The 21647-nt window shown below is 42.0% G+C and overlaps 1 protein-coding gene across 9 annotated transcripts in view; it reads left to right on the forward strand.

The window, feature by feature from the left end:
• ccser2b (coiled-coil serine-rich protein 2b) overlaps nucleotides 1-21647 on the forward strand; it is a 121957-nt gene that overhangs the window by 8457 nt on the left and 91853 nt on the right. For 2 of the 9 annotated variants that reach the window (XM_090201964.1, XM_090201966.1), the window contains exon 1: nucleotides 17298-17713. The exons of 6 other annotated variants lie outside the window; for them this stretch is intronic. The gene's annotated coding sequence lies outside the window, so the exon portion shown is untranslated. Of the gene's footprint in view, nucleotides 1-17286; nucleotides 17714-21647 lie in introns of those variants that run through there. One more of the 9 variants, XM_090201969.1, reaches the window with a different exon arrangement.

The raw sequence follows: 21647 nt of genomic DNA on the forward strand, positions 1-21647 counted from the left end.
CGGGACACAAAGCAGATAGCCCGGTTAGCCAATGTGCGGGAGCACTGGTTGGGCGGCCCAATTGAGGTAGTATGAACATGAATGTGTAGTTAAAGTGACTATGCATATATGATAAACAGAGAGTAGCAGCAGCGTAAAAAAATGGTTGACTTTCAAGTTTGTGTGTGATATATATATATATATATATATCTCAGCAAAAAAAATTACTAAACTTCGTTTATTTTCAGCAAATTTAACGTGTAAATATTTGTATGAACATAACTGAATTCAACAACTGAGACAAACTGAACAAGTTCCCCAGACATGGAATAATGTATCCCTGAACAAAGGGGGGTCAAAATCAAAAGTAACAGTCAGTATCTGGTGTGGCCACCAGCTGCATTAAGTACTGCAGTGCATCTCCTCCTCATGGACTGCACCAGATGTGTCAGTTCTTACTAGAGGTCGACCGATTAATCGGAATGGCCGATTAATTAGGGCTGATTTTCAAGTTCTCATAACAATCGGAAATCGGGATTTTTGGACACCGATTTGGCCGGTTTAAAAAAAATATATATGTATATATTTTTTACACATTTATTTAACTAGGCAAGTCAGTTAAGAACACATTCTTATTTTTAATGACGGCATAGGAACGGTGGGTTAACTGCCTTGTTCAGGGGCAGAATGACAGATTTTTACCTTGTCAGCTCGTGGATTCAATCTTGCAACCTTACAATTAACTAGTCCAATGCTTTAACCACCTGATTACATTGCACTCCACGAGGAGACTGCCTGTTACGCGAATGCAGTAAGAAGCCAAGGTAAGTTGCTAGCTAGCATTAAACTTATCTTATAAAAAACAATCAATCAATCATAATCCCTAGTTAACTACACATGGTTGATGATATTACTAGTTTATCTAGCGTCTCCTGCGTTGCATATAATCAATGCGGTGCATATTCATGAAAAAGGACTGTCGTTGCTCCAATGTGTACCTAACCATAAACATCAATGCCTTTCTTAAAATCAATACACAGAAGTATATATTTTTAAACCTGCATATTTAGCTAAAAGAAATCCAGTTTAGCAGGCAATATTAACCAGGTGAAATTGTCACTTCTCTTGCGTTCATTGCACGCAGAGTCAGTGTATATGCAACAGTTTGGGCCGCCTAATTTGCCAGAATTTTGCATAATTATAACATAACATTGAAGGTTGTGCAATGTAACAGGAATATTTAGACTTATGGATGCCACCCGTTAGATAAAATACGTAACGGTTCCGTATTTCACTGAACGAATAAATGTCTTGTTTTTGAGATGATAGTTTCCGGATTAGACCATATTAATGACCCACTTTCATGTGTTTTGCCAGCAGCTTGTCGCTGTGCTTCAAGCATGGCGCTGTTTATGACTTCAAGCCTATCAACTCCCGACATTAGGCTGGTGTAACCGATGTGAAATGGCTAGCTAGTTAGCGGGGTGCCTTCCACAAGCTTCCCACAATAGGTTGGGTGAATTTTGGCCCATTCCTCCTGACAGAGCTGCTGTAACTGGGTCAGGTGTGTATGCCTCCTTGCTCATGCACGCTTTTTCAGTTCAAATTTTCTATGGGATTGAGGTCAGGGCTTTGTGATTGCCACTCCAATTCCTTGACTTTGTTGTCCTTAAGCCATTTTGCCACAACTTTGGAAGTATGCTTGGGGTCATTGTCCATTTGGAAGACCCATTTGCGACCAAGCTTTAACTTCCTGACTTGATGTCTTGAGATGTTGCTTCAATATATCCACATAATTTCCCTCCTCATGATGCCATCTATTTTGTGAAGTGCACCAGTCCCTCCTGCAGTAAAGCACTCCCACACCATGATGCTGCCACCCCTGTGCTTCATGGTTGGGATGGTGTTCTTCGGCTTGCAAACATCCCCCTTTTTCCCCCAAACATAACAATGGTCATTATGGCCAAACAGTTCTATTTTTGTTTCATCAGACCAGAGGACATTTCTCCAAAAAGTATGATCTTGTCCCCATGTGCAGTTGCAAACCGTCGTCTGGCTTTTTTAATGGCGGTTTTGGAGCAGTGGCTTCTTCCTTGCTGAGCGGCCTTTCAGGTTATGTCAATATAGGACTCGTTTTACTGTGGCTAAATATACTTTTGTACCTGTTTCCTCCAGCATCTTCACAAGGTCCTTTGCTGTTGCTCTGAGATTGATTAGCACTTTTCGCACCAAAGTACGTTCATCTCTAGGAGACAGAACGCTTCTCCTTCCTGAGCGGTATGACGGCTGCATGGTCCCATGATGTTCATACTTGCGTACTATTGTTTGTACAGATGAACGTGGTACCTTCAGGCATTTGGAAATTGCTCCCAAGGATGAACCAGACTTGTGGAGGTCTACACATTTTTTTCTCAGGTCTTGCCTGATTTCTTTTGATTTTCCCATGATGTCAAGCAAAGAGGCACTGAGTTTGAAGGCAGACCTTGAAATACATCCACAGGTACACCTCCAATTGACTCAAATTATGTCAATTAGCCTATCAGAAGCTTCTAAGGCCATGACATAATTTGCTGGAGTTTTCCAAGCTGTTTAAAAGCACAGTCAATTTAGTGTATGTAAACTTCTGACCCACTGGAATTGAGAGTGAAATAATCTGTTTGTAAACAATTGTTGGAAAAAATTCCTTGTGTCATGCACCAAGTAGATGTCCTAACCGACTTGCCAAATCTGTAATTTGTTAACAAGCAATTTGTGGAGTGGTTGAAAAATGAGTTTTAATATCTCCAACCTAAATGTATATAAATGTATATAAACTTCCGACTGTATGGGAAGCTAGCCACAATAAGGATTAGCCACAATAGTGGAATTTGTGGTTTGCCTTCAAAATAAAAGTATGTCATTGACAGTGATGCAAATAATACAAATTTAGAATTATGCCACAATTGAATAGATCATACTAAACAATGTTGGGATGTTATATAAAATCAACAAAAACAATTTGTTAATTTGACATCTGTTGAATTCACACTGGATGTATTATACTTTAGAATTGCATTGGGGGCATACTTATTTCACTGTACAGCCTTACCTCGGGATTGTGGATCAATGACATGGGGTCAGTCTACTCAGTGACACCCAGAGAACAGTCGCGTCGTAGCTCTTATTGCGGGACTCTGAAACAACTGTGAATTAAGCCACATTTATTGTGAACCTATGTGTATTGAACACTATTCCCGAGGAAAAACAATACTACGTGGATGTTTGTCTGATAACTTTGAGGAGGACGTTGGGAAAATATATATTGGGTATTGAGTAGACTGATACCCCATTTCATTGATCCTCAATCCTTAGGTAAAGCTGTACAGTGCGATATGAATGTCAATACACACAATAGGCTGACTCGGGAGGTGATTCACACAGTCACAGTCCCGCGATAAGAGCTACAACGCTAATATTTGCGTAAACTCTTCACAGTTGTGTTCTGTGGGTGTCACCGAGTAGACTGATACCCCATTTCATTGCTTCACATTCCAACCTTGTTTAACATTATCTAGTCTAAATATGGGACGATTCCACCAATTTTTAACCTTCTGCATCACTTTCAAATAGGTACTTTTATTTTGAAGTCAAACTGTAAATTGCACTACTGTACCTAATCTTTATTGTGGCTAGCTTCACAACCCGGTCCGGTTGAGACTCACTCACCAGGTGAAGCTAGCTGGCTGCTTATAACATTAGCTTTGGGCAAGAGGGTTAAGTAGCTGGCTAGCTATTTATTTTCATGGACTCAAATTCAATTTCAATAGGCGAACAACAAATGGCTACCTACCTAATACGTACTCATAACGATTCCTAAAACCTTGCTAAGAATAATGAAAATGACTGCAGTTTTTAATGGTCATTGTTTTCAGGCTGGTTGTATTGGTGCTAGCTAGGTACCAACCTAAAGCTAGCTAGCTACCCCAGAAGTTGCGGTTGAACAAATAATTTATTACCAGCGCGGTATTGTAAACACATTGTTCCTGCTATGCCCTGCGACAAACCATCAAACAGGCAAAGCGTCAATACAGGGATAAGATTGAATCATACAACACCGGCTACAACGCTTGTCTTATTTGGCAGGGCTTGCAAACTATTAGACTACTTCACTGACATTTTCAACATGTCCCTGATTGAGTCTGTAATACCAACATGCATCAAGCAGACCACCATAGTCCCTGTGCCCAAGAACACGAAGGCAACCTGCGTAAATGACTACAGACCCGTAGCACTCACAACTGTAGCCATGAAGTGCTTGGAAAGGTTGGTAATGGCTCACATCAACACCATCAAACCTTAGACCCACTCCAATTTGCATGCCGCCCAAACAGATCCACAGATGATGCAATCTCTATTGCACTCTACACTACCCTTTCCCACCTGGACAAAAGTAACACTTATGTGAGAATGCTATTAATTGACTACAGCTCAGCGTTCAACACCATAGTACCCTCAAAGCTCATCACTAAGCTAAGGATCCTGGGACTAAACACCTCCCTCTGCAACTGGATCCTGGACTTCTTGACGGGCCGCCCCCAGGTGGTGAGGGTAGGTAGGAACACATCTGCCACGCTGATCCTCAACACTGGAGCTCCACACGGGTGCGTGCTCAGTCCCCTCCTGTACTCCCGGTTCACCCACGACTGCATGGCCAGGCACGACTCCAACACCATCATTAAGTTTGCAGACGACACAACAGTGGTAGGCCTAATCACAGACAACGATGAGACAGCCTATAGGGCCATCCAGGACCTCTACACCAGGGGGTGTCAGAGAAAGGCCCTAAAAATTGTCAAAGAACCCAGCCACCCCAGTCATAGACTGTTCTCTCTACTACCGCATGGCAAGCGTGGAGTGCCAAGTCTAGGACAAAAAGGCTTCTCAATTTTTTACCCCCAAGCCAATAATTTTGCACGCCCAATTTTTCAGTTTTTGATTTGTTAAAAATTTTTGAAATATCCAATAAATGTCGTTCCACTTCATGATTGTGTCCCACTTGTTGTTGATTCTTCACAAAAAAATACAGTTTTATATCTTTGTTTGAAGCCTGAAATGTGGCAAAAGGTCGCAAAGTTCAAGGGGGGCGAATACTTTCGCAAGGCACTGTATGTGTGTGTGTATATATACTGCTCAAAAAAATAAAGGGAACACTAAAATAGCACATCCTAGATCTGAATGATTGAAATATTCTTATTAAATACTTTTTTCTTTACATAGTTGAATGTGCTGACCACAAAATCACACACAAATGATCAATGGAAATCAAATGTATCAACCCATGGAGGTCTGGATTTGGAGTCACACTCAAAATGATAGTGGAAAACCACACTACAGGCTAATCCAACTTTGATGTAATGTCCTTAAAACAAGTCAAAATGAGGCTCAGTAGTGTGTGTGGCCTCCACGTGCCTGTATGACTTCCTTACAACGCCTGGGCATGCTCCTGATGAGGTGGCGGATGGTCTCCTGAGGCATCTCCTCCCAGACCTGGACTAAAGCATCCGCCAACTCCTGGACAGTCTGTGGTGTAACGTGGCGTTGGTGGATGGAGCGAGACATGATGTCCCAGATGTGCTCAATTGGATTCAGGTCTGGGGAACGGGCGGGCCAGTCCATAGCATCAATGCCTTTCTCTTGCAGGAACTGCTGACACACTCCAGCCACATGAGGTCTAGCATTGTCTTGCATTAGGAGGAACCCAGGGCCAACCGCACCAGCATATGGTCTCACAAGGGGTCTGAGGATCTCATCACGGTACCTAATGGCAGTCAGGCTACCTCTGGCGAGCACATGGAGGTGCCACCCCACACCATGACTGACCCACCGCCAAACCGGTAAAGCTGGAGGATGTTGCAGGCAGCAGAACGTTCTCCACGGCGTCTCCAGACTCTGTCAAGTCTGTCACATGTGCTCAGTGTGAACCTGCTTTCATCTGTGAAGAGCACAGGGGGCCAGTGGCGAATTTGCCAATCTTGGTGTTCTCTGGCAAATGCCAAACATCCTGCACGGTGTTGGGCTGTAAGCACAACCCCCACCTGTGGACGTCGGGCCCTCATACCACCCTCATGGAGTCTGTTTCTGACCGTTTGAGCAGACACATGCACATTTGTGGCCTGCTGGAGGTCATTTTGCATGGCTCTGGCAGTGCTCCTCCTGCTCCTCCTTGCACAAAGGTGGAGGTAGCGGTCCTGCTGCTGGGATGTTGCCCTCCTACGGCCTCCTCCACGTTTCCTGATGTACTGGCCTGTCTCCTGGTAGCGCCTTTATGCTCTGGACACTACGCTGACAGACACAGCAAACCTTCTTGCCACAGCTCGCATTGATGTTCCATCCTGGATGAGCTGCGCTACCTGAGCCACTTGTGTGGGTTGTAAGACTCCGTCTCATGCTACCACTAGAGTGAAAGCACCGCCAGCATTCAAAAGTGACCAAAACATCAGCCAGGAAGCATAGGAACTGAGAAGTGGTCTGTGGTCAGCACCTGCAGAACCACTCCTTTATTGGGGGTGTCTTGCTAATTGCCTATAATTTCCACCTGTTGTCTATTCTATTTGCACAACAACATGTGAAATGTATTGTCAATCAGTGTTGCTTCCTAAGTGGACAGTTTGATTTCACTGAAGTGTGATTGACTTGGAGTTACATTGTGTTGTTTAAGTGTTCCCTTTATTTTTTTGAGCAGTGTATATTAGTACCACTCAAAAGTTTGGACACCTCATTCCACCTCGTTCCAGGGTTCTTCTTTATTTTTACTATTTTCTACATTGTAGAGTAATATTGAAAACATCAAAATGATATAATAGCACTTATGGAATCATGTAGTAACCAAAAAAGTGTTAAACAAATCAAAATGTATTTTATATTTGAAATTCTTCAAAGTAGCCACCCTTTGCCTTGATGACAGCTTTGCACACTCTTGGCATTTTCTTAACCAGCATCATGAGGTAGTCACCTGGAATGCATTTCAATTAACAGGTGTGCCTTATTTAAAAAGTTAATTTGTGGAATTTCTTTCCATCTTAGTGCGTTTATGCTACTCAGTTGTGTTGTGACAAGGTATGGGTGGTATACAGAAGATAGCCCTATTTGGTAAAAGACCAAGTTCATATTATGGCAAGAACAGCTCAAATAAGCAAAGAGAAAGGACATTCAGTCCATCATTACTTTAAAACATGGTCAGTCAATATGGAAAATGTGAGGAACTTTGTAAGTTTCTTGAAGTCGCAAAAACCATCATGCACTATGATGAAACTGACCGGCACAGGAAAGGAAGACCCAGAGTTTCCTCTGCTGCAGAGGATAAGTTCATTAGAGTTTCCACCCTCAGAAATTGCAGCCCAAATAAACACTTCAGAGTTCAAGTAACAAACACATCTCGACATCAACTGTTCGAGGAGACGGCATGAATCAGGCCTTCATAGTCGAATTGCGGAAAAGAAACCACTACTAAAGGACACCAATAAGAAGAGACTTGCTAGGGCCAAGAAACACGAGCCATGGACATTAGACCGGTGGAAATCTGTTCAAATTTGAGATTTTTGGTTCCAACCGCTGTGTCTTTGTGAGACGCAGAGTAGGGAGTAGTACACAGCGTTGTACAAGATCTTCAGTTCCTTGGCAATTTCTCGCATGAAATAGCCTTCATTTCTCTGAACAAGAATAGACTGACGAGTTTCAGAAGAAAGTTATTTGTTTCTGGCCATTTTGAGCCTGTAATCGAACCCACAAGTGCTGGTGCTCCAGATACACAACTATTCTAAAGAAGGCCAGTTTTATTGCTTATTTAATCAGAACAACAGTTTTCAGCTGTGTTAACATAATTGCAAAAGGGTTTTCTTATGATCAATTAGCCTTTTAAAATGATAAACTTGGATTAGCTAACAGAGCGTGCCATTGGAACACAGGAGTGATGGTTGCTGATAATGGGCCTCTGTACGCCTATGTAGATATTCCATAAAAAATCAGCCGTTTCCAGCTACAATAGTCATTTACAACATTAACGATGTCTACACTGTATTTCTGATCAATTTGATATTTTAATGGACAAAAAATGTGCATTTCTTTCAAAAACAAGTACATTTCTTTAGTGACCCAAAACTTTTGAACGGTAGTGTATATTGGAAAGATTTTGTCTCTCATTGAAGTGGATGTTCTGGCTAGTAGCCCTTGTAGTGTTGGGTAAGTGTTTTCACGATATTTGAATTTCTCTGTGTTCCGCTGCAGAGAAGTCTCAGCTGTCTATGTGTGCTCAAGGCAGCGGTTAGTTTGCTGAGTATTTGACTTTGCCTGATCAGCAGACCCAGAAAGGTAGGTTCCCTAAAATAACATGTCATTCACATAGGCACAGAGTAATAACCAGTATGAGACACATGGACTCATCGTTACAAAGCAGAGGATAATGAGGAGTTCATATTTTGATTTGTTTTACAAATCTATTATCCTACTTGTTGAATAAAGACCTCTGCTAAGTTCTATATGGCATCCTATTCCATATTTTGTGCAATACTTTTGAACTAGTCCCATAGTGCACTACTTTTGACCAGAGCCTTATGTAGGGAATAGGGTGGCATTTGGGAAGCACACTCCTTCTGCATCCTCTGAGTTGTCAGGTTGTGTCATTGTGTTTTAAGGGAATGGTGTGTGCGTTCTATCATCCTCTACAGAATAGGAGAGTGCTGCTGCAGGTAACACTGCCTGGTGCTCTCTGGGTGACCTTGTCTGGACTAGAGGGCACTTTGCCTTTAGGTGAGAACCACTTTTAGATAGATGTTAGCCTATGGTCATGCATGAGCTAAGGATTAGGCTACTGTGATGGATGGCTAATTGCCATACTACGTTATTTTCTTACTACTTTGCTGCATTACTACCTTACTGCCTACCTTACTACCTTACTGCCATACCATTGAGTTAGGCTTCTACACTGAGTGTACTGAACATTATGAACACCTGGTCTTTGCATGACAGACTCACCAGTTGAATCCAGGTGAGCGCTATGATCCCTTATTGATGTCACTTGTTAAATCTCTTCATCTACACTGATTTAACGTGGGAGGAAACAGGTGAAATAATTTTTAAGCCTTGAGACCTGGTTTGTGTGTGCGCCATTCAGAGGGTGAATGGGCAAGACAAAACATTTAAGTGCCTTTGAACAGGGTATGGTAGTAGGTACCAGGCGCACTGGTTTGAGTGTGTCAAGAACTACAACGCTGCAGGGTTTTCCACGCTCAACAGTTTCCTATGTATATCAAGAATGGTCCACCACCCAAAGGACATCCAGCCAACTTGACACAACTGTGGGAAGCATTGGAGTCGACATGGGCCAGCATCCCTGTGGAACGCTTTCAATACCTCGTTGAGTCGATGCCTTGACAAATTCAGGCTTTTCTGAGGGCAACAGGGTGTGCAACTCAATATTAGGAGGAAGTTGTATTGCCACTAATTAGGCTCAAATCTGAACATTTCTAACCTTGAACCCTGAAGTAATTGATCTGGTTTTGAAAATAACTCCTTTCACTTCTCTGATCGACTCTTGACCCGCTACATTGTTGAGTCAGACGGTATGGAGAGGCGTGCTCTAAATGCTCTCTGAAAAGCAGACATTTGGACCTTAAGAAGGTATTGGTTGTTAAAATTAAAATCATGGAGCAGCAGACCTACAGTGCCTTCGGGAGAGTATTCAGACATCTTGACTTTTTCAAAATGTGTTACTTTACAGCCTTATTCTAAAATGTATTAAAGTTTTCCCCCCTCTAAAACAGGTGTTTAGACATTTTTGCCAATTTATTACAAATAAAAAAACGGATCTATAATACATTTACATAAGTATTCAGGCCCTTTACGCAGTACTTTGTTGAAGCACCTTTGGCAGCAATTACAGCCTTGTCTTCTTTGGTATGACGCTACAAGCTTGGCACACTTATTTGAAGGGGTTGGTCCCATTCTTTTCTGCAGATCCTCAAGCGCTGTCAGGTTGGATTGGGGATGTTGCTGCACAGCTATTTTCAGGTCTTTCCAGAGATGTTAGATCGGGTTCAAATCTGGGCTCTGGCTGGGACACTCAAGGACATTCAGAGACTTGTCCCGAAGCCACTCCTGTGTTGTCTTGGCTGTGTGCTTAGGGTCATTGTCCTGTTGGAAGGTGAACCTTCGCCCCAGTCTGAGGTCCTGAGCGCGCTGGAGAAAGTTTTCATCAAGGATCTCTCTATACTTTGCTCCGTTCATCTTTCCCTCGATCCTGACTAGACTAGTCTCCCAGTTCCTCCTGCTGAAAAACATCCGCACAGCATGACACCCCCATGCTTCACCGTAGAGATGTTGCCTGGTTTCCTCCAGACGTGACGCTTGGCATTCAGGCCAAAGAGCTCAATCTTGGTTTCATCAGACCAAAGAATCTTGTTTCTCATGGTCTGAGAGTCTTTTGCCTGTTGGCAAACTCCAAGTGTGCTGTCATGTGCCTTTTACTGAGGCGTGGCTTCCGTCTGGCCACTCTACCATAAAGGCCTGATTGGTGGAGTGATGCAGAGATGGTTGTCCTTCTGGAAGTTTCTCCACAGAGGAACTCTGTCAGAGTGATCATCTGGTTCTTGGTCATCTCCCTGACCAAGGCCCTTCTCCCCCGATTGCTCAGGTAGGCCAGGCGACCAGCTTTAGGAAGAGTGTCTGTAGTTCCAAACTAATTCCATTTAAGAATGATGGAGTCCACTGTGTTCTTGAAGACCTTCAATGCTGCATACATTTTTTTTGTACCCTTTCCCCAGATCTGTGCATCGACACAATCCTATCTCTGGACTCTACAGATAATTCCTTCAATCCTCATGGCTTGGTTTCTGCTCTGACATGCACTGTCAACTGTAGGACCTTTATATAGACGGGTGTGTGCTTTTCCAAATCATGTTCAATCCATTGAACCTACCACAGGTGGACTCCAATCAAGTTACAGAAACAGCATAAGGATGATCAATGGAAACAGGATGCACCTGAGCTCAATTATGAGTCTCATAGCAAAGGGTCTGAATACTTGTGGTAAATATTGTATTTCTGTTAAAATGACATACATTTGCAAAAAAAATCTTAACTATTTTCACTTTGTCATTATGTGGTATTGTGTGTAGATTCTTGATAATTGTATTTAATCCATTTTAGAATAAGGCTGTAAAGTAACAGTGTGGAAAAAGTCAAGGGGCCTGAACACTTTCAGAAGGCACTGTATAGTGAGCATTATGTTTGGAACATCATCACAATTACAATCAAATCGCATTATTGAAATGCATATTGAATCGCTAGAATTACAATACATATCGAATCGGCACATAAGTATCGTGATAATGCCATATCAAGAGGTCTCTGGCAATTCCCAGCCCTATGAACTCCCATCAGAATGTTTGGCTATATCTCTGATAGTCATAGATGAATAGTGTTGGTATCCCACTTCTGACACCAATGTAATGAAACAGCAGGGAGCAGGTCTCGAACCCTCGACCTTCGACCCGAGGTCCGGCGCGCTATCGACTGTGCCGCAAAAGCATGCTCGTGCGGCAGAGTCGATTTCCGCGCTAATAAACCCAAGGTCGTTACAGTATGCTTTGTTTTCCTGTGGTTGGGCCTCAGGTAGCCTACATCTTGCTGTCTCAAAGGTGAACTGCATTCACTGATTCTGCATGTGTTTCATCCGGTACTCATTAGGAAATGCAGCGGCCATTACTAAATTCCAAACGAGAGTTGTCTTTGGGGTTGTGGTTTAATGTTTAGTGTGTCTTTGCCATTCATTCACAACAAACAAACAAGGGCAGTAGTGAGTAACTTAGTGACAGCGAGGTAAACTAAGGTAGCTTTGCTATGGAGAGACGTTTTGAAGTTGAGGACTTCTCCCCTGACTCACCATCTCAAGATGATCTGCTAATTCAGTTCTATGTGTATGCTAAAGGCTGCGTTGACCTTGTGTTGAACCAACCTGTCAGCAGCTGGGTAGCTAGCATATCTTGGATAGGCTAGCCAGCGGTAGCTATCTGGCTAGCTGATATTTCTCTGTCAAATCACAGTTATGCCAAGATAGCAAGAAGTATCAGAGTCTGGAGTGTGTTTCATGTCGTTCTACAACACCTTGCTATGTATATGCAGCAACTTGAATTTTCATCACTCATGTAAAGACCTGTTACCATGGAAACGATGTCAACAACTGCGAGTTGAATCCGTATGTTCAGTCAGCTCGGCTGTCAACATAATATTATATAACAGGCTAGTTTTCTCTTGTCTCATCTCTCCTTTTGTCTGCTGTTAGGTCTTACCCGGGGGACAAATCCCGACACTAATATCCCTACAGGTGTAGCAGGGTTTCCGTTAGGAAAATGTGGCGCTGGACATTTGACAAGTTTACCGGACCCACATGCATTAGGTGCGTAACCTGATTTAGGGCGTCCACCCACGGTGCTTAAAATGACAGAAATCACATGCTAATTCATATTAACAGAACATGCAAGTCGAGGATGCAACGATGTGCGGTCTGTCTTTGCAATTTCTGATGCGCATTTTTGAAGATTTTAGAATAGCTGTCCAATATGCAAAAACATGCTAATATGACTAGGATTGTGCCTTTTGGCTACTGGGCAATGAAAGAAAGTTAGATATAAAATAATTTCCTCTGGATATGGTCTGATTTATGCTAAGCTTCTTTGGAGCAAGGTAAGACATGCCTCATAATATGAAGTAATACGTTCAGGTTTCAAACAATTACATATGTTTTCAAAATGCATACTGCCTCCAGCTCATTGCAAATTGGTGTGTGACGCGCTGATGAAGCCTGCCTCCCGTTGCCTATGAATTTGCTGTTTTTAGATGCTCTAGCAGCAGCTCTCGCACTGTCTGACAGATTTTCACCTCAAAGGCTCTGTATCTGTATACTGTACTCGTGTGACAAATAAGATGCGTAACAAATATACTGTACACGCGCCAATTTAATTAACCTATAGACAGATAAGCATGACCAGTCAAATGTATTTCCATCAATGAATAGGCTGAGAAGCATTATTTTGCAATGGAACTTTTCTTGGCCAGCGCCAATTTTATTCATCTGCTTTTTAATGTTTTTTAGGTCAAAAACAGTCTTAGCGGCTAACGGAAACCCTGCGGTGTAGGCTAGATGTGGACATTGCACAAACATGGCCAGCTTGAGTGTAGATACATTTGTCAACAAAAAAAATCGATGGGTGTGTTTGCGATTCAAAGAACTGCAAAACATTTTCTGCTGTAAATATGCTATCATATATTGATTTGCTTATAAAGACAGTATGCCTACACTTTACCTAGCAAATGAAAATAAGTTGTGTGTTGAGTACAACCACAGATAGAACAAGGAGCATAAACATATTTGATACAACTTCAGCTGTCCCAGAACTAGCATGGCTTTCAGTTCTATTTCTATGGCCCAATTTAAGGATTTGGCTGTCTTACCACACTGACATGCCCACTCTCTGGGTGAGGTTCTGTCTTCAGTGGGTGAGGAAGTCCCTTCCTATGTGTGTGATACAGCCTGGATTCGAATCAGGTACTGTAGTGACGCCTCTTGCACTAAGATGCAGTGCCTTATACCTCTGTGTGTGTGTGTGTGTTAACTATTTAACTGTAATAGAATGTATATACCGTTTTTCAACAGGACTATGACCCAAAACATGCCTCTAGGCTGTGTAAAGGCTATCTGACCAAGAAGGAGAGTGATGTAGTGCTGCATCAGATGACCTGGCCTCCACAATCACCCGGTGGAAATTTGTCCTCCAGAAAAACACATGTCAAAAATGTTATAAATTGATTTGCATTTTAATGAGGGAAATAAGTATTTGACCCCCTCTCAATCAGAAAGATTTCTGGCTCCCAGGTGTCTTTTATACAGGTAACGAGCTGAGATTAGGAGCACACTCTTAAAGGGAGTGCTCCTAATCTCAGTTTGTTACCTGTATAAAAGACACCTGTCCACAGAAGCAATCAATCAGATTCCAAACTCTCCACCATGGCCAAGACCAAAGATATTTCCAAGGATGTCAGGGACAAGATTGTAAACCTACACAAGGCTGGAATGGGCTACAAGACCATCACCAAGCAGCTTGGTGAGGTGACAACAGTTGGTGCGATTATTTGAAAATGGAAGAAACACAAAAGAACTGTCAATCTCCCTCGGCCTGGGGCTCCATGCAAGATCTCACCTCGTGGAGTTGCAATGATCATGAGAACGGTGAGGAATCAGCCCAGAACTACACGGGAGGATCTTGTCAATGATCTCAAGGCAGCTGGGACCATAGTCACCAAGAAAACAATTGGTAACACACTACGCCGTGAAGGACTTATCCTGCAGTGCCCGCAAGGTCCCCCTGCTCAAGAAAGCACATATACATAACCGTCTGAAGTTTGCCAATGAACATCTGAATGATTCAGAGGACAACTGGGTGAAAGTGTTGTGGTCAGATGAGACCCAAATGGAGCTCTTTGGCATCAACTCAACTCGCTGTGTTTGGAGGAGGAGGAATGCTGCCTATGACCCCAAGAACACCATCCCCACCGTCAAACATGAAGGTGGAAACCATTAGGCTTTGGGGGTGTTTTTCTGCTAAGGGGACAGGACAACTTCACCGCATCAAAGGGACGGGGTCATGTTCCGTCAAATCTTGCGTGAGAACCTCCTTCCCTCAGCCAGGGCAATGAAAATGGGTCGTGGATGGGTATTCCAGCATGACTATGACCCCAAACACATGGCCAAGGCAACAAAGGAGTGGCTCAAGAAGAAGCACATTAAGGTCCTGGAGTGGCCTAGCCAGTCTCCAGACTCCCATAGAAAAGCTATGGAGGGAGCTGAAGGTTCAAGTTGCCAAACGTCAGCCTCGAAACCTTAATGACTTGGAGAAAATCATCAAAGAGGAGTGGGACAAAATCCCTCATGAGATGTGTGCAAACCTGGTAGCCAACTACAAGAAACGTCTGACCTCTGTGATTGCCAACAAGGGTTTTGCCACCAAGTACTAAGTCATGTTTTGCAGAGGGGTCAAATACTTATTTCCCTCATTAAAATGCAAATCAATTTATAACATTTTTGACATGCGTTTTTCTGTATTTTTTTGTTGTTATTCTGTCTCACTGTTCAAATAAACCTACCATTAAAATTATAGACTGATCATTTCTTTGTCAGTGGGAAAACGTACAAAATCAGCAGGGGATCAAATACTTTTTTCCCTACCTGATTTACTTCTTATCAGTGCCTGACTTGGACTGTTTCTATTTAGGTGCACAACACTTTTGAGCTAATATTCTATAAGAGAAACAGGGGCTCAAGCAGTAGAACATTTGAGGTGCTAGTACTCGGCTCTGGTGAGCTACTGCCTAAGTCAAGCACTACTTCTCATCCCTTGAGCAAATATCCTACAGTTGTGTCTATACCGAGCTCACTGGTGCAGGAAACTCTGAGGGACCAGAATATTTTATACAATGTTGCAAGTTTGCAAGCTTCAAGCCAGACCCAAGTTAATAGTTGATACAATGATTCAAGTTCGTTGCAGACAGGCCATGTGTAGCTTGTGATTCATAGGATATTTATTTTTATCAGGATATTTCCTGGCTGCAATGTTTTTATTTGTTGGCTTAATGTAGGCTAATTTTTTACATAATTGGCAATAGAAGTTGATTTTTAGGTTTGTATAATTTTCATTTAGATTTGGATAGAATTTTGATTAACCATATGACAATGATTTTGAGAGATGAAGACAAATTAAATGAAATTGTTTCATGAAAATGTACATATGAGAACCATAACTGGCATGCAGATCGGTAGAAATGGTAAGATAAATTGGCATTCCACATATGAAAGGTTGTCGACTCCTCGAGTAGCCTATTACCAGCAACTTCAGAAGAGTAATGGCAGAAAGCCAGCTGGAGTGGTAGAACATTAGTTCAGTCCATTTAAGTTTTTTTTCTTGCTGGTTATCTAGATCTCTGGCACCGTAAACTTAAAGCATCAGACGAGCCTAATGCATATAGTTGATTTGATTTAAACATTTAGGGTGTTTCTATATATGGAGAAAAAAAAACATGTTTAAAAATGTTGACCTATCGATTGGTCGAAAGAACAGATGACCTTTGGTCGGCCAAGATTTTTTTTAGTTGGGGATAGCCCTAGTTACAGTTCATGTTAGGAAATCAGTCAATTAAATAAATTCATTAGACCCTAATCTATGGATTTCACATGACTGGGTAGGGCACAGCCATAGGTGGGCTTTGGAGGGCATAGGCCCACCCACTTGGGAGCCGGGCCCAGCCAATCAGAATGTGTTTGTCAGCTATACTTTTTATTTGAACTGGCTAACTAGCATCAACAAACAAAAACATTGTGTAGAAAATTGCTTTTAGTTGCCTGGCTTGCTAGGTTGACATTAAAAATGAATTCAGTAAAACGGATGGGTTTAAAATAGAGAAAGTAGGCTATTTGGAGCACTGGGCTGCTTCATAACTACAACAAAGTTTGATGTTGCTACGACAATAGTCTACAGACATGTCAATAGACGGACTGTAAACCAGCCTTTAATCGTCTTCCCTTCGTATGGTATCCCATATAAAACAGTTCCCAGACATGTATTCTTCAAAACATGTCTTGTATAATTTGAATGCAAGGTCTCTCCCAGTTTAAACATTTGTAGCAAACTGTCTTTTAGTCAGGGGACTCCATGACAAACCATCTATCCTGTCCTCCATCTGTAGAAAAACAAGGTAGAGTTGCGACACACAAGACCCAGAATTGCCTTATGTGTATCCCACAAAAAAGTTTCACTGTTAAAAGTGAACTTTTTTTTTGATGAATTTAAGCAAAATTCCCCAAATTCCCGTGCTTAACTTCCCATGGAAAAATTCTGGAAGTTTACCAGAAAGTTTCCGACCCTTTGCAACCATATTGATGACACAGGCCGTTAGTTCTAGGAAGCAGTTCCGCTTTAAGACATGATGGCATGATAATGACTGTCTCTGAAATGGGCATGAAGTAGTGGGCAAGCATTGGGGGCATCAAACGCACCATTCCCAATTCACTAGGCTATTTGTGGTGAAACACTTGTTCATTTATAAAAACACGAGACACCATGCTGCCTAAAAAGTGCAAAGCTATAGGCCTGTGTAGTTATAATTATCCCCCCCCTCCCCTCATGCCTGTTCATTGATAACCCATGCATCACATGAAAGTCATCTCTAGCGGTACACTGCGTAAGCAGGGTTCCAAGAAATATCCATATGAGCATAAAGAATCACATCTTCATGTTCTGCTAACAGCTTCAATGCGTCCCACAGTTGTTACGTATCAACAGCAGCTCTGCCTAGACTTGTCTTGGGGTTTCTGTGTGCCATTCTATTCCAATTTCTCCGTTTTGTGTTTTAGGTTTCCGTTTTCCTCTTTTTTTAAAACGAGGTTCTCTCTCAACCTTTTTTTTGTTTTTTTGTTTTGTTTATAGAACATCAAATGTAGTTGTTTTTATAAGTCCACAACAATGGAGTCCACTTTTTGAAGTATGGGAAAATGTGAGATATTTAGATTTTTTTTGGTTGTAGTTACCCTTTCATTCCAGTGCGCACCTAGCAAGAGGCTGTTGTTTAGCAGTATTTTCGTAGCCACATGTGATGGTTTGCAAAACGAATACCCACTGGATTGATGCAAATAATTAAATCATTCTACCAGGTAAGCAAGCATAGGCTACTTTTTAGTTAATATTTAATTGAGAAGGTTTTTGGGAAAAACTTTCCCTCTACCGGAATACTTTTCATTAGCATCATCACTAACTGCTACACAAATTTGATTCCTTTACTATAAGTTCAATACATTTTTCAGCATTTTTAAAATTCTGTTTTAATGTCTGGATCCTGTGACTCCATCCGCATTCTCCACATTGTGGATTTGATAGGGCCTTGTGTGTGTGTGTGTGTGTGTGCTGGTGATGCTGTTTCCTCTACTGTAACTTATCTGTGCTGGTTTTTAAAGGAGATCTGTCGTGGAAATATTGACAATGATTCCTGTGATAGCGTGATATTACCTGGGAATCATTTTAATGAGGCTTTTGCCTGCCAGCTTGTCTGACCTGGTTTAAATTGATTTGACCTGGTTTAGACTGAGTATCCAGTGGATTGGAGGGTAACACTGCTGGCTAGTAGGAGGTGGTGGTGTATCGTATGTTGGGCCTTCCATTGAACCTAAGCCCAGAGGGAGGGAGGGAGAGAGTTAGTGAGGGACAGCCAAGGTGATGGAAGGAGAGTTAGTCAACTGACCTCTAAGCTCCAACTAGACCTGGAACTGTGAAAGTGTCATAGATGGGTTGCTTTAGTGATATACAGTGCCTTCAGAAAGTATTTATACCCATTGACTTATTCCTCATTTTGTTGTTAAAGCCTGAATTCAAATTGGATTTAGTTGTTTTCCCCCCCTCACCCATCTACAAACAATACCCCATAATGACAAAGTAAAAACATGTTTTAGAAATGTTTGCCATTTTTGGGAAAATAAAATACAGAAAAATCTATTTTACATAAATATTCACACCCCTGAGTCAACACGTTATAATCACCTTTGTAGTGATTACATCTGTGAGTTTTTCTGGGTAAGTCTAAGAGCTTTGCACACCTGGATTGTACAAAAAATGATTCAAGCTCTGTCAAGTTGGTTGGTGGTCATTGCTGGACAGCCATTTTCAAGTATTGCCATAGATTTTTTTCACTCTGTCTTTTTAGGTTAGTGTAGTGGAGGGACTAAAACTTTGTGGCTCCATACTCCGTTTTCTCCTATCACAGCCATTAAACTCTGTAACTGTTTTAAAGTCACCATTGTCCTCATGGTGAAATCCCTGAGCGATTTCCTTCCTCTCTGGCAACTGAGTTAGGTGCCCTTTTTTGCGATTTGAAAACCTCCCTGGTCTTTGTGGTTGAATCTGTTTGAAATGCACTTCTTGACTGAGGGAATTTACAGATTATTCTATGTGTAGAGTAAAGAGATGGGGTATTCATTCAAAAATCATGTTAAACACTATTATTGCACACAGAGTGAGTCCATACAACCTATTATGTGACTCGTTAAAGATATACTTCAGGATTTTGGCATGAGGTCCTTTGTCTACTTCTCCAGAGTCAGATGAACTCGTTTATGCCTTTTTTTTGTCTCTGTGCCCAGTATGAAGGAAGTTTGAGGTATTTTCGTGTGCCAATGCTAACTAGCGTTACCCATAGACTTCCAGTCATTGCGCTAGCATTATGCTATCTGCTAGCATTTAGGCTTGCCATATCAAAGGGTTGAATATTTGAATACTCAAGACATTTCAGCTTTTCATTTTTTATTAATTTGTAACAATTTCTAAAAACATAATTCCACTTTGGTGTGTGTGTGTAGTCCTGTGACACAAAATCAAAATTTTAATGTATTTTAAATTCAGGCTTTAACACAACAAAATGTGGAAAAAGTCAAGGAGTGTGAATTATTTCTGAAGGCACTGTAGATGTCTGCTGAATATCTGTGTGTTTGTGTGCTAACTGCGTTATGAAGGCGAGAGCACAGGTATATCACCGTCAGTAGCAGAGGGCCGCTCAAACGGATGAACTGCAGCAGGAGTACATCTGATCTCCATTTGATTTGGCCTTGGAACCGCTCCAGGAGGGAGAGGGGGAGAGTGTTGGTTTCAGCTAGGTACCCAGTGCCGTCTATGAAGGCCAAAGCTCATTAGCACGCTGTGCAAACCCATTCATCTGCATGCATTCCCTGTCCTTGGCCAACCTTGCAACACCACAATGCAGCACAGCAACTTTCCCCTGCAGCAACATAGCTTAGTCTACTACTAACGCACACACACACACACACACACACACCACACACCACACACACACACACATTAAGGCATGCACGACATGGGGCAAATAATGTAATTGTGAGTTGTTTTTAACCAAATATTGTGATTTTACTTGTGATTTTTAGCTCAAACCACTCAGATTAACTGTTGGAATCATATAAATAAAATTAGTATTCCGTTTCTGTAGTTGGGGTTTGGCATGACAACGAATGAAAAAGCCAGGTACACTAAAACCACAGAACAATGAGCCAGATGATTGAGCAGATGCCAGATGCATCTGTTTGCCGTTTCCACTCACTACCAAATATGGTAGGAAGAGGTTGCCCAGTGTCCGGCAGTGGGAGAAGATGGATGTTTATCAACCTAATGGTGGTGTAGATTAATCTCACATTCCAGTGTTCAAACTTGTAAACAAGGCTGCATGGGATTTCTGTTGATGTGACTCCATGCAGCCAATTGCAATGTCTGCTTTAGGTATAATGCCATTGCCGGGAGCCATTTGTGGATTTGACCGCTCTAACGCAGTTCCTTCTCCAACACCACCAAAACAACCACTAAGCGGATGTCGGCTGAATAGGATCTGATTGAACGGAGCCCTTGATCACAACAGTTTTCTCTTCCCAAAACTAGAATCTGTATGAACAGAATGGATGAAGTTTTATAGACTTTAACCTTTACCAAAGTTTAAAAAAAACTTGCACTGTTTAGAGCGAGTGCAAGGACTAATTGAGTTATTACACCGGCACACTTCAGAGTAGGCGTTCCCTAACGGAAATATGCAAATACATGCTAAAACAATAGGATCTCGCTAGCTTGTGCTTGGCTCTGCCAACCTCCTCTCTTGTTCTGGCCACTATGATTAATTTGCTCCCATTGGAAAAAACAGGATGTGGTCTATCTTGGGTTGGTAGAAGCTGTGATAGGGTAGGAAGCAAAGTGTTGGTCAGTTTCCCAAGGGACCCTTATTACATTTGAATGTTACATTCATGGCTCAAAATGGATATTGCCCATGTCAATATTGCAATTTCGTCAAAACAATTGATTAATTGTGCAGCCCTAACACACTCTCTCTCTCTCCTATGCCTCTCCCTTTCGCACTGTCATTCACCCTGCCCACTGTCAATACTCTTGATGAGATGGGGCTGATGGCTTTGAACCAGTGCTAGCTACACTGATTGCTGATTAGACCCTCCATAATCCCTAGAATCTCCTCTCTCTCTCTATTCGAACAAAGCCCACTGTCATTGCTATAGACACCAAGGCAAACAACACCCAGTCCCGAAAGTTAGAGTTTCTCACTACTGCGGTATTTCAACCCATGACCTGCAATCAGGCCGGCTGCACATAGGCCTATGAATGTTCTGGATAACCCAAGCTTGAGAATATGCTGTTTTGTTCTTTTTTTTGGTGTTAAACTTAAATAAATTTCAACACTTCACTGGCTCCTGACGCTTTCCTTCGGGCTTCTTCTGTTCCAATTTGTGGTTTTATTTTCATAACACCTGAGGGGCCTGACGGGCCTAATCTCCATTCTCTACTGAATAAATACTTTGTGCTTCAAACCCCTTGGGAATGATTTACCCTCGTCATATTGTGTCTGTAGGTAGACCCATGGCTACGTTATCATCTCGTGGTTTTATGGGGGAGGACTGCATGTCCCTGTTACATGTACCTTTAGAATAAGGCCTGTTTGGGTCTTTTCCATGTAAAAGGACCCATTAGCACCAACAAGTTCATAGAATGTCAAATGAAAGCTGAGGGTATATATATATATATATATATATA

The sequence above is a fragment of the Oncorhynchus mykiss genome, chromosome 16, assembly GCF_057628025.1.
Source record: "Oncorhynchus mykiss isolate SJ-2025 chromosome 16, ASM5762802v1, whole genome shotgun sequence".
Lineage (NCBI taxonomy): Eukaryota > Metazoa > Chordata > Actinopteri > Salmoniformes > Salmonidae > Oncorhynchus > Oncorhynchus mykiss.